At 35.6% G+C, this 14,834-nt stretch overlaps 1 long non-coding RNA gene across 6 annotated transcripts; it reads right to left on the bottom strand.

Annotated features, from left to right (window-relative positions):
- Positions 1-435: 435 nt before the first annotated feature.
- LOC135778767 (uncharacterized) lies at positions 436-4,120 on the bottom strand. 6 transcript variants are annotated; one of them, XR_010544624.2, is made up of 10 exons: positions 3,911-4,120; positions 3,420-3,515; positions 3,276-3,330; positions 3,104-3,175; positions 2,892-2,977; positions 2,549-2,596; positions 1,985-2,466; positions 1,751-1,814; positions 1,254-1,354; positions 436-931 (listed from the first exon to the last, which is right to left on the bottom strand). It is a non-coding gene; the product is annotated as an uncharacterized lncRNA (long non-coding RNA). The 6 variants fall into 6 exon arrangements; XR_010544622.2 differs by having other exon boundaries at positions 1,751-2,056; positions 2,366-2,466; positions 3,911-4,056; XR_010544623.2 differs by having other exon boundaries at positions 2,366-2,466; positions 3,911-4,056.
- Positions 4,121-14,834: the final 10,714 nt, after the last annotated feature.

Raw genomic sequence — 14,834 nt, 5'->3', positions numbered from 1 at the left:
ATACAGGTTTAGAACAACAAGAGGATGAGTAAATTCCCAGCAAACATTTGGACGTGTGATGACCGTTGAAAAGACGTCCGTTCGTCACGTCCCGTCATGGTTGAAAAATAGTTCCAAAATGAAAATCCAACCGACGTCTTTGACGTCATCTGACCGTGAATCACACGTCTTTTCTGCACGGTCCGTGCACGTCTAAAAATGTCGTCTTCTGGACGGTAATATGAGTCTCTGCTTAATGTAGGCGTTATACTCACTTAAAACGTGCATATAAAACAGGCTAGTTTGTACAATTGTAATAGGCAATTATTAAGGTTTTAAAAATACACAAATTTAGTCCAGTCAAACCTGAACGTCTTTATAACGTTGTAATCACGTGTATTTCAAACACATTAAAGAACACATTATTTGTGGACATAAGCAATAAAAAGAAGCATGTTCTGATTTGGCACTTTTTATTTTTTTAAACTGTTTAACTATAATAACAATTTCAAAATACTTTACTATATAAAAGGATAGTTCACCCAAAATTGATTATTTAGCAATTTACTCTCTCTTATGTTTCAAACCTGTATACTTTTCTATGTTCTGCTGAACACAAAGATATTTGAAAGAATAGAAAGCAGAAAGCAGATCTCACAACCCATTACTACAGTTGTAAAAAAAAATTATTGACAGTTAGCTTGGTTACAAACATTTTTCAATCTTTGTGTTCAGCAGAAAATAGAAATGTATACAGGTTTGAAACATGTGGGTAAGAAAATTATAACAATTTTCATTTTTGGGTGTACTCTCTCTTTAACACATTACAGCTGTTTGGCTTATTTAGTGTTTTCACAACCCCCAGCTCTTCCTGGAGCGTGCTTGAGGTGGTCTGCCATAGCTGCATCTATTTCCGAGTCTGTGGCATTTGGGCTCCACCTCTTCACAGCATCTGAGGGAAGAGAAGAATATGTTTCTTTTTAAAATAAATACAATTAAAATACAATACAATATATAGTATAAAAGATGTTCTGCATTAAATAAGTGTTAGATCAGTTGTGGGGGAAACAGCATTTGTCCTCTCCCTCTACAAAACCACTGTGGTGCCCTTGAGAAAGACCCTGAACTAGGTTTGTAATCGTCAAAAAATGAAAAGGATATTTCTGATAAAGACAGGTGAGCTGTGATGTCCCCTAAATACATAAATCATAGCAATGAAAATTACATCAATATACAAAAACAAGTTTTTTAGATCAACATATTCCCCAAATTACCTTGAATAACATAATACAAAGGTGTGCCTTTAAAAGCCTTCTTTTCCAGATGTCCACCACCGCTCATATTGAACTTGGCCATAAGACAATTAGACATCATTCTGTGAAAGAAATGTCTGATTACTTCACCTTAGACAAATTACCTAAATGGTCAATAAATCACAATTAACAGTAATGTGCAACATAGCAATTGCATGCAATGTTGAAACATAAACTATGTTTTAACATTTCACAACTACTCATCTATCATGTAACAAGTGCTATAAACTATATCCTCATCCATAAGTTTTGATGACAAGTAATGGCTTACACTGAAATTATGTTTTGATTTCTTGTTTGACTGTTTGAACCACTACGAACATTAAAACTTCTGACAAGTAATGTGTGACAGATTTAATCCTGAAATGAAGTAATATAAATAGCTGGGTTAATGGTGGTAATCAACATATATTCCTGAAATATTATGCAGGATTACACAATTCAAGAGAAATACATACCTGTTCATAACGTTGTTCACGCAGTCTCTGACAGAATATCCACCAACTCAGACAGTTGCTGGACCTACATGTGAAAACAATTGAAATAATGTTATAGAAAGATAGCTGGAAATATATATACATATTCTTTATGTCACAATTTACGCAGATCAACTTGTTATCAACATCTTTGATGTATTCATAATGCATTCATAATGCAAAATACACAGTCATATAGCATTTCTTGCTTCTTGCATTTGAAGCTGAGGCCATAGGTGAAGAATCAGGTAGTCTCCATCCTGTTATTTTTTCGTTGTGTTACCTCACCTGGACAAATAGAGTTAATTATATGGTAGTGTAATATTTTAACAGTATATATAAATAACTTCACAGTGTAATACTGCATTAGTTATGAAATTAGCTGTCTGTACTTTTAGGTCTTTGTGGTTGAGCAATGACAGACATTATAAGCTCTGTATTTGTAACTATTAACTCAGATTCAGAGAAATGTACATGTTTATCCTCTAAGATGAGTTGTCACTAATGTAAAATCTAGGGCTGCACGATAAATCGCATGCGATATCATGCGCATCTCGTCAGTAAAGCCAGTTCCTTGATTAGTAGTAAATTCATCACCTGCTTTCAGATGGATGCTCTCTGGGATTGGCGTGCTCTCTGGGATTGGGGTGCCCTCTGGTACTGGGGCGTCAATCCAGAATTTGGGATTGTAGAGAATACTATGAATGAATAACACCATAATTGTATGATTAAAAAAAATCCTCTTTAGGTGTATGACAATACACAAGAACACAATACTACCGTATGCCTCTTTCGGTTGTCTGTAAGATGCCTGTTCATTATGTGACCCTGCGAAACAAACACCTTGCATGTAATTTCATTAAGTACAATAAACATACACATGCACAATGTATTTTAAAAAATACATAGTAGTGTAAAATATTAAAATAAATCACTTTTTATATCAAAGTTTTTGGATATTATGTTGACATTCAGGCAAAACCCTGACTCATGGAATAAATTTTTACCTAAAAATAAGAATGACATTATAAAGGCAAAAGTGTATGCACTTTGGAGCAAAGCAACGTGTTTGTATAGTGTGGGAATGCACCAAAAAAATAACAAAAGTATCAGTAGCACGTACGTCTCATAGTGTCACAGCTTATTCTAGGCCAGAGTATAGATCAATCACACCAGCTTGATACCGATGTTTACTGTCATGAAGTGTGCCTGTGTAAACAAAATACACCAAAACAATTTATATACATTTTTGAGTTTCATATCAAAATATATAAAAGTCCTTTTTGAAAGAATCACGCTTTTTCGTAGTATTAAGCAAAGAATTCAAAAACTTACAACTTAATGTAGGGTAGACAAAGTCAGGGATCGGGCACGCCTCATCTAAGTGTGTTTGACACAAAACTTGATCTTTAGCACAAAAAAGGACATATGACAAATTAGAACATTAACAAATGTGTAGACTGTTTAAGCCATATCTACAAAAATTCATATCTACAGTTTTCCATACCTTTTGTTATTGTTTGTAGAATGCACATCTTTATTTGGTTTGTGTTGATCTTCAACTGTAAATAAAACGAAATGATAATTAATTATATTAACTCCACAATAACAACTCAAATTTGTTGATGTATTTTCAAACTGAGGCATTTACCTGACTTGGGTTTTGGGTGGTTATATTTTGGAGGGTCTGTGTAGGACACAGTGCCTTTAGTTTGTTTATTTTTATTTGGATGAGATTCTACTTTTCCTTTGTACAAAACAAAGGCAAAGGAAGTTAATCAAACAAACACTTATGCTGAACTTTTAATGCAAAACAGTATTTAATATTTTGCATGTGCAATGTTTAGGCAATCAAATCATTGTAATTCCATTAATGCCAAATAACTTTTATTTTTCAGATAATTTACCTTCTGAAAGAGACTTTCAAGAGGCTACATTAATTAGTTACAGTAATAACTTTGACTGTATCCTTAAACATACTTTATACCATGTAACGTTATAACTTCAAAGTACGTTAGCTTTTAGCCTTATAGCTAATTTTCGCCATACTCAGTGGAAATGCTGGCAACGTTAATTTCGGAGCCTTCGTGTCAAACAAGTAAAACTTAAGCACGTTAATTAAATAATACACAATGTACTTACCCAACAGTAGATTTTGCATAATATATAGACAAAACTCCCTCGTAATCGCTCCTCGTGTTTGAATGTGAACTTCCGGAAGAACGCGTGACGTGACCACTATCTCGCGAGATAATCTGTCCTATCGCGGGATTTTGTAATATATCACAGTTTTTGAAATTCCATCCAACTCACACCTAAATGGTGACCGGATATGTATCTGTTTTACATTTATATGCATACATTCAATAATAAAACTGGTTGAAATAATGACTAAAATGCAGCGTGGCTTTGCAATCACACTGGGCACTTTGTGATTATAATTTATTTAAACAAGATAAAGTTAATATATTTACTTTGCATACAAATCGTGTATTTTATAAAGATTATTATGTTTTTTTTCCTACGAGTCTAGTCTAGACGTGTAAAAGACGTGAGTGGACGTCTATTCATAACCTCTTAAAAATATACTTTGTTCACTTAAATTAATTATTGCAGTATTAACCAAGGTGTACGCACAGCATAGCATATTTCACAAGGACTACATAAATGCATTTTAGGACATGTTGTGCATTTGTGCCGTCCAGCACCGACTAATTTTGGACGGGGAGACGACGTTGATTTCGGACCAATAGTACACCATTTGTGGCGTCCTGCCGCGACCTCTTTTGGCCAGGGAGACGACGTTGCCGTCCGACCAATGTTTGCTGGGTTATGTCAGAATTTCCTTTTAAAGTGAACTATTACTTTAAAGTTATTTCTGACATGCCATAGAATAGACAAAAATGATTTGAAAACAGCTATTATAATAATTTATTCATTTTGTGCCTTGTGCAGAAAATTCTGGGTGTATTTGCGCATTTAAAACTCGAGGGCGACCTTAATAATGATGCGTATCCATTTTAGAGCAGCTTGAGCTTTGGCCTGTTGGGTATTGGCTCAGCAAACTGTTCTGGCAGGCAACCAGCAGGATGGCAAAGGTGCAGTGATCGCCTGTCGAAACAAGGACAATTCACCCAAACACAATCTTCTCCAAACATGTATTTAATGTACCCAGTGTTCCAGAAAGAACCCATAAGGTCCATTATTTAAATTTAATTTGAATATGTAGTATTAACATTCATGAATGCAGTAAATTTGACAGTATTATACAAACGTAGGTATACACCTGATGAAAGTAAATAAATATCCTTTCAAACAGCACATAATCCATATTTTGTGCTAACCTTCAGTGACTGAATTCCATATTTACACTACAGTATGGCAAAACAACATAAAATCAAAATGAAGTAGCTGTATACTTGTCTTTTACTACTTGCTTTGAATAGGTGCGATAAACATTATATAGAAAGATGTGATGAGTTTAAAGAAACAATCAGAAAATCTGTGGTTAGATGATTAAATATACATTATATGTGCTAAATTCATTACATTAATGTTTTCACACAACATTTTGAGCATGTTAGTATTTCCTTTCTGTTAGTAACCTTGTCTCCAACACTCCTCTCTATTTAGTGCATTATATTGATAAAGTCTGCCTTAGTACATTTTGTTACCATTTGGTTTATTTATCTTGTCAATGACTGTCTTTGTAGTGAGCGAAGAATTGAGAGCTTTGTTTGACATTGAACAGTTTGAGTTGTGTATTGTTGCTCTCTCCTTTGCAAAGCTTGAGGGGTCAAGCAGGTCCAGACGCACGGATCTCATATATGTCTCAGGGACATCTAATCTCCTCTATTATTGATGCTGTTCCTGGCTTGTTATGGATAGTAAAAAAGGACTACGTTGATTGATTTTCAATTAATTCATCATCTCGTTCCTCAGCTCTCTATAGTCATTATAGTGATGGCATGTCTTATTTACTTCTTTAGGGTGACATCTAATTAATTCAACCATTCCGGAGATGGAACCTATCCAATCCACCTCTCAATGGTGCCTAATGAGAAAACATTATTAATTCACCTCAGACAGGAAATTACCTGGGTCATACTTTTTTTAGATGCTCAGGTAATATTATTTATCAGCCTGATTCTTTTGAAATATCTCTGAATAGTCGGAGGGTATCTGAGTTCCCAACATTCTGCCTTGAGCATTGGCTGATCTGTAGCACAACATGTTCTTGTTTGTGTATGGCGTATATTTTTACTTGTGCCCGTGGTTTGTGTGTTCTGTGCGGTGATGTAGTGACTGTTGGCATGTGCCTTTGCTCTGTTTCTAGCCTCCATAATGTCTAAAGGTCAGGGTGACCCCCAAGACTGATCCCTTGGTAATGACCATACGGTGAAGGCTGATCTCAGGTCAATGTATTGTGGCAGGGGTGAGCAACTCCTACGGGGCCAGCCAGAGAGGGAAAAAAACAGCGGAAGCGACAGCTTCAGTCAGGCATGGCCGGTCGATGTCTCTATCCACAACATAAAACAAAAGGCAAGAACAGGCGTAAAAACAGTTGTTATTTTATTTTTTATATATTTTGAACAAGCTGTTTGTGCTACTGAACAAATGGACCCAAGCATGTTTCTCTTTGATTGAATCCAAATCCATGAATCTGAGTATGAAAAGCTTATTGTCCAGCAAGATGAAAGAATCGTGCCCCAAGCATCATCACGTATTTGCATTCTACAGAAAAACTGAGGCCATATGGGTTGGGAAATGATAGCTATGAGTGCCACAAGCTATATCTGGTGTGTGATCCCCTTCATTTATGGCCCAGATGGCATGCTGGACCACATGACTTTATATCTTATTCCATACTTTATACTCCATAAACAGAATCATGTTGAAATGTTATGTCAGACCATTAACTTAAGCACCTCAATGAGTCAAGTAACACAGCATCATTTTTGAGATGGCAACAATTATGTACTTGTGCACTTTATGGAGGACATTGTTAGCATTGTTTATTAATTATCTATGAGATCGTTTTGCCTTTATTGACACCATGTGACATTTTACTATGCCAAGTGCCACTAACAATGAGGTGATTCAATCCAACTTAATTTAGTTATGTGCATCCTATTTCAATTTTTAAATAGAAGTTACGTAAAGCATTTTTAGAACTACATAAACAAGACAGAAGAGAGATTTCTTGTTTTCAAGCATGTTTTACATGAGCCTAAATTTAGGAGAGTTGAATTTCAAATTGCTTACTTTATTTTATGCATTTCTTTACATGAAAGACTTTGAAAAGACTTTAGTGATTAGTGTTCTGTTTTGTTTAGATTTACTGTTGTTTGTGAATTTAAAATGTTGGGGATTGTTGAAGATTGGAGCCTCATTGTTGACAGATGAAGAGTTGCACTTCCTGTCAACACTTTATAGTACATTTATAGATAAGAGTTACTTTGACTTTAATTAAACCAAGTTATTGAATGTATTGTGAGTTTACATGGATTTTGATTCTTACATGAAAGTTACTTGGTTGGTACCTTGTCAAAAAGTTCACTTTTGTACCTTATAGGTACATATTGATAACCTCTAAGGTAGATGCTGGTACATTTGTGGTATATAGTGGTACATATTCAGACATTTTTAAAAGGTAATGTCTCAGTGACAAAAAGGTACAACTTTTTGTACCTTTTTTTCTGAGAGTGTACAGTTGAATGGCAGCTTGCATTACTACTGTACAACACATGACAATGTTATGCAAAATAATTTATTAAAGCAAAAGAAAAGTGACTTACAATTGCATTTCTTTTTCCTCCCTCCATTTATAATTTTCAAAGCCATAATGAGAACTGACCAAAAAATGGAGAGATTCCTTGAAGCTTTTCCAAACCATTAGTGGAGACAACAGCACAACAATAAAGATGCCACTAAGAAAAAAATACTGTGGGAGGATTATGGTGTTAAAGAAAAAAATTAGCTGTCCTTTGGACAATTACCAAAGATCTGTCTCGTTCCAAGTACTCAGATTTGTTTATTGAGACACACAGCGGTTAAAAGGAGTCACGCTAAAGCTTCTAAGCCCCTGTTAGGAATGTATAGGTGATGTACCTTCTGGCCCAGAGCTAATCAGCATAAATTAATCTAGACCTGACAGCTGTGTGTGTGTGTGATTTTATATGAAAATCAGTGTTCCGTTGCAAAGGACACTTTGAGATAAGATAGACTCACGGCAAAGGCAGGGTCACAAAGACCAAAAGCGTTCTTGTCTCATTTACATTTCCAGTTCTTCCACATGCACGAGTAAAGGTGCATGCTTGTGACACTGGTCCTCACCATTGACAGTGATTTCATGGGTCCAATTATGAGTTTAATGTTTTTCTCTTATCTCTTAATAGCCTTAACTCTGTAAGATGTACATTTCATTAATATGTAAATTACACAGGGACATAAAATGTAAGCCATTTTCATTCATATAAAATGTTGTTTCGTTTGGCATCTGCCAATTTATCATGCATAATTTTTTTTTTTGTTACTACAGCATGAAGGTCAAGCTATAAACATCAGTAATTAAATAACCTTTTATGTTATAGAGATAAAGGGCAAGCTATAGGAATAAAGGCAAAACTGCGGTCATAAATTGTAAACTGTAGTAACAAAATTATGACGCCTCGACATGTAAAGACCATGCAACAGATCTGTCTTTTTTATTTCTTCGCGAAATTCAAATGTTTTGATTGTAACAAATTAGAAAAATTAGAAAGGCAAAACAAAACAAAAAATGTTTGTTTAAATGTAGCTTAAATAAATTGATTGCAACCACTTACCTTAAAATATTGAGTAACAGCTTTTTTCAGTGTAGAAATCAGATTAATAATGTGACAGCAATAGTTTGAAGTAGTGCTTCTAAACACACACTTTACACCTGCAGCTCTTTGTCATGTTTATTCCCAAATGCATCACTGTATTCAAGATATAATGCAGCTAATAATGCAGCTCATGGTTCGTTTATTATTAATGCGCGCTATAGGTTTATTATACATTGCTTACGACACAATGTGCAGTCTTTTTTGTGCGTATGCGCTTAGGAAAGGTGTGCAGACGCGCGCAATGGATGTGGAAAGTCCAGTAAACACGTTACCCTTTTTCAGTCTACGTACGTCACGGGTCACATGTGTCCTTTCTAGATGGATTATAGATCAGTTGCGATTTTTTATGCTATCTTTAAAAGTGCATTAAAATCAATACGGAGCTGTATTGATGTGCGCATCATCAGGAGTTCATGACGATGTATCATCTTATTGATATTTTGAAGACAGAACTAATTTTATTGTAAACAGCACTCTATAAATCAAAATGACTTGCTGTAATAACCATTGTGTTTGAGAAAGATAATATCTAACCTTACAAAATGCAGCTCAGCAATTAATAGTTTGGATCCGTGGATGAAGTTCACTTACCCTCTTTAAATATCACCAGGCTATTTTGGCACATTTCATTTAGACAAATTGTATTTAATTTTACCCCTGCACTCACCCCATTTGATGGCCATTTACATCTGTAATCAGAATCTGTGCTGTTGGTCTCAGATGCCAAAATATGTCACCCGCATTCCGATGTATTTAGTCTGCACAGCAGAGTTAAAAGTGTAGAATAACAGTCTAAAAATTTCCCAAAGTAAAACAAACATTCTGTACCAGAACAGCCCTCCCTTCCTCTCATTTCCCCCCACCTACCTAAATTCTTCTATCTCCATCTTTTCTGACCTGACAGGTCAGCCTGTTTTACTTGGAAGACGTCTGAGTGGAACAACACTGAGATCGTTTTCGACAGGAAGCGGCAGCAGCTGACTTCCATTAGGTCAATTGTAAAGAGTTTCAAATGAACAATCCCGTATTGTCAGGTACGATTACGAACTGAATCCGGCTTTTTGTTGAGTGCAGTGAAATGATAAAATATAAACCACAATGTCTTATAGCAGTGCTGGTTTTAATTACTAATGGTGTTAGGAGGTTATACTGGAAAGAGCATGTCTGAGGCTGTCAGTGTGAGACTAAAAAAAGCCTGTACCCTTGTCAGAGGGGACAATGAGACTTTTGATGCCTTTTATGGGAGCATATGTGGGTCACGCATGAATAAAGGCACTATTTCTTTAACCTTTTGGTTTATATAGCCCAGTATGTAAGTGTTTTTGGCCAAAATTAATAGTTTTCCCCATGTTGCTTTAAATATATAGCTTCTGGACCTTGACCTTGTGTAAACAGTAGTATCATGAGTAAATCTCATCGTTCCTGCGCCAAGGGGTTTAAAAAACCCTTAATTTTGGTTCTGTGCTATTTAATGTTTTTGTTACCTACAGCAGTAGTTCCCAAACTTTTTATTTTGCAACCCACTCAAATAGGTATAATCCATCCCGGAAACCACAAACATATTTTTAAATGGAAAAATTATAAAAATAGACATTTTACCTCTTTTATAATGAGTAGTTTTTATTTTCCTTGACATTTTATTAATGAAATGTAAGTTTACAGCGAGGTTCCCTCGCAAAAAATCCATTTAAGTAAATCTTCACAGATGAATACAACTTCTATGAATTTTTCAGTGGAAATTCGGCTTTTTGTATTTTTGGTAATGCATTTACCCTTAAAAATGTATACAATATGTATTCATGTGCGGATTACCTTGATACCTCGACTAAACATGTAAGTGTATTTAACTTTTTTTTAAAACAAGCTTATTTTTATTTTTTATTTTTTAATCCAAAAGTCTATGGGAAAACTGTGAGAGAACCAGTGTCTCGGGTTGGCTGACAAAAAGATGTCATCCCTTCGGCACTCAATTTATGGTATATTATATAAAAATCATTGTAACTGCTAGTCATTAATTGGACAACTGTTTTTTGTGTTATGCACAACAACACCAAAGCGACATTGCGCGACCCACAATTTGAAAACCCCTAACCTAGAGCACAGCTTTTGCTACCTGTAAATATATTTAGCTAAATTATTGTAAATGTCTACCACTATTATAATAAATATTACAGTTTTGTTCTTACTTGTCCCGCTATGATAACTTCTCTAGAGGGTTGTACACACAACATTTCAATGATGCATTTTTTTTTTGTATGAGAGCTGGATTTAGAGTGCCCCTTCGGCTCCGGGAAGACATGGCACTGAACATCACTTGCAGGGGCCACCAGGCCCCTAATGGAGAGTGATTTATTGAATGGCTTCAGCTTGCTTTTGGCCCTGGGCCTGTCTCCTAATTGAGCACCTGGTGCTGCATGGGAAAAGTTAATATGATATAAATTGATACTGTGGCAGTGGCCGTGGCAGGGCTCGGGAGGCAGCATGGACTCATGCCTGCTTTCCCATGGTGATGGGACCAGATGCTCCAGGAGGCGGGTGGAGAGCATAGGGACACTGAGGTGACAGATAGACCTCATGTGAGGCTCGAGAGGTGGGCCAAAATCAGCCGGCTGCAGATGTTGTGCTAGAGTTTCTGCTTACTGGTTCTGATAGATTTCAGACTAAACAGAAGACTTGAAAATGATAAACAATGGTGCAATGCTTGAGCTATCTTGTTATTCATTGTACTAAAGAAATGGATTGAGGTTTATTTAGTTCACATCATACTGTTGCATATTTTAAATAAACATTGTGTTGTGTCTAGTACATTTTAAAAGTCCAGAGTTCAAATTATTTCCTTGAAACTGATTCAAGTTAAACACAAATGCCTGAAACGCCTTCATATTACAGCTTTTCCTTTTCATAAGCAGTTTAAGACCTTTAAAACTTTCTCAATAATGACCATGCTAAGATATTTTTCAAAAAGTACATATTTTAATAATAGTGAATGAATTTTAAATTAATCAATATTGTAGTTCTTGTTAGAGCATTATAAACAAAACATAATACAATACCAAACCAAATTATTCAACAAACGCCCTTTCCATTTCTAAAACAGATGCAAACAGTTTAAGGATATGGTTTGCCATAAACATTAATCTTCCTTGAGCTAGACAACTAAATGCGTCATAAGGATTAATATTATGAATGAGATAAATAGAATGTGCTAAGCTTCATTTAAATAAACATTCGGCCTTGGTTCCTTATGCAGTGAAACTATTACTGTAGCATATATGCGAGGTAAGGGTTGGCAGTTCTCAGAAGTACTTACAGTGTCACACATCAGAGTTAACAGTGAATAACTATAACTATAGAAAACAGCTATTGAATTGTAGAAGACTGGCAGGTAGTCACACTCAATTTGTATAAGCACTTTCTGAAATAAAAAAACCTGTGGGTCCTAAAGAAAAGCCAGTTATTGCATTTTTATGTTGTCCCTTCATCTATAGAGAGAGAGAGAAATGGAGAGAGATGGAGATAGAGAGAAAATAAAGCATGCCCATTCTTTGCAGGTCCTCCCAGAGGACGGTTCTGTCGTGACAGCTCACTACCACAAACGAAACCGAGTGCCAGATCCATTCAGCAGCCCGGTTCATTTTTCTGTCCCTATCCGCTTCTCTTAGCCCAGCAAATCAAGTGCTGAATATACAAAACCTATGCCCACTGGCAGTTTCAGACTGCAGATCAGAGTAAGAAGAGAAAAAAGTCAAGCCGGGTAAAAAGTCCATTTCAATATAACGCTTTTTCTGCCTAGCTACGTACTGCCAAATGCACAGTCCAAAGCACACAGGCTTATCCGGAATAATCTTCTAAGGGAATTCCGATCTGTAGCTCTTCTTAGTAGTCCTGTATCAATACAAAGACTCACATGGCTTTGGATGGATTTAGCGCCTTCTTTTTCCAGTTAGACTTACAAATATTTCTGCCCGAGTGCATTTGGCTTTTTACGGTTCACATGCTGTTTTTGTTCCATTGTAAACGTAAACGTTGAAATCTGATAGCTCTCTAGTTTTAGGACTGGGGAAATAGAAAAATATAAAGGCACCTTCAGTTTTAAAATGTTTTCAGTAATACTGCCTGTCATTATGGTTACTCTGAAGTGGCCCGAACCCCAAAAAGTTCCTACATACTATGCAGATTTATTTATTAATTTGTTTATCATCAAGCAACACTCACATTACAGTGCCTCAACAGAGAGTGTTCACCATCACATTATGTTTTTATCGAGTTCTGGCAGAGCGCGCATATCTCTACTTGTGTGGTACTGTAAGTCTTGATGTTGAGAAATAGTGAGCCTGTTGAAATGGAGTGGGCCGTTCTGTGGGGCTTGTGTTTATTTTTATTTTTATCCTTTTTCCCATCTCTCTACATGGAATTTGGGAAAATCCAAAGTGTCTGTAGCAGAATTTGAAAACAAGATAAAAAACGGTATTCATGAGCTTTAAGAATGTTTTCAGTCTAGTCTAGATACTTTTTTTACAGCTAGAAATAAAAAGATTTGTAATTAAATTACTGTGTACTTGTTACTGCAATTAATTCAGCTAAATATAGCTAGTCTGTCACTTTACAGTTACAGACTTGCTAAAGAAACATTTCACAGACTTGTGGATAACACGGCAATTGCTTTTTCAAGAACAACAGTTTGAGTTTATTATATTCCCATACACAAAATCACAGAATAGAATAAAGGGGATGATTTGTACTGTAGGTCAGTTTGCGGGCAGCCTTGGGTAAGTTTAGTATTTAATGCCCCTGGTTTTTATATGAACTGGAGGGTAGCTGGACAATATTGTGTTCTCTGGCCTGTCCCTCCACCCGTAGAGACTGATGAATCTTGACATCAAATCTTTTATAAGTCTCTGTCATGAGTGCAGTTCTCTGTAGTCTATTGCACTCGAGAAGAGCAAGTGCTGGCTCTAGGCTTTTAAATTTACAGTCCTACACAACTACTAAAATTAAAAATTTACCTAGACGTGTTTATGAGAAAATAAAAGCGTGGGAGTTAAATTGTCTTCCTAGACATTTCTGTAGTCGCTAAAGTGAAAATCCCAGACTAAACAATGCACAATATTAGATAAGCCATCGTATTTATTGGTCTGGATATTTTCTATTTTTGTCTCCTTTATCTTATTCTATGTTTAACTTGGTGCTTGTGCATTACTGTTGCTATACTGTTCCTAAAGAGTTTGAAATTTTGTAAAACCCAAAACTTTGGCATGCATATGTTTGTGCTATAGAAATAAATAGTTTTAAAACATGCTTAACATGTGGTTTGTTAAGGAGAGGTGTGCTACTTTAAATGTTAAGTTAATGCATTATGAAAAATTTTAATCAACCAACAATGAACATTATATTTTTACAGCATTACTCTTTTTAATGCTATCTTATACAGGGGTTTTCAAACTTTATTATGACAAGGACTTTGTGAGTGTGATAAATGGGACTGAAATAAAGTAAATACACTAGATCGATACATAGCAAATATAAAAAATTCTGGAGTGTATGTTGCAAGAAACGGTTGTAAATTAATTGTACTATTTTTCTGGGGGTCCCCCAGATCCTCTTGGAGGCCCATTGGGGTCCCCAGACCCCATTTTGAAAACCTCTGAGTTAATACCAGTTATTCATAGGGCTGGGTGAAATATCGGATGGGATTGTCATGCGCATCTCATCAGTACAGCCGGTTTCGTGATAAGTAGAAAATCGGCATCGCCTGCTTTCAGATGGAGCAGCATTTACTACACAAAGTCGTAGTTCACTGATAAGCTAAGCAATATCGCATTCATTATCACACGTGATTTATTCGCGATAATTAATTTGATAATGACATTATTCATTATTACAGTATTTGTTAATTATTACAGTAACTAATGTTAACTACTTCTGATTTGAAAAACCTTAATGTTCTTTAAACCGTTATGAAACCACCCGCTGTTTCAGCTCCAGTCTACCTCTCTATCATTTTGAAAAATGCTACTTAAATGGACATGGACGCTGTGAGAAGAACGACGATGAGTGGGTGGGGCAACTGATATAGCTAAGATTTACTAAGAATAACAGTATTACAGAAATAATTAAACTGAATATAATATAAATTTAAACAAAGGTCAATTAAAATGGTTATAGTTGAAATAATAGTGTGTTTGAAGATAAGAAAA

This window comes from Paramisgurnus dabryanus, chromosome 2, assembly GCF_030506205.2.
Source record: "Paramisgurnus dabryanus chromosome 2, PD_genome_1.1, whole genome shotgun sequence".
Lineage (NCBI taxonomy): Eukaryota > Metazoa > Chordata > Actinopteri > Cypriniformes > Cobitidae > Paramisgurnus > Paramisgurnus dabryanus.
This window is presented reverse-complemented; position numbering and strand designations above follow the sequence as displayed.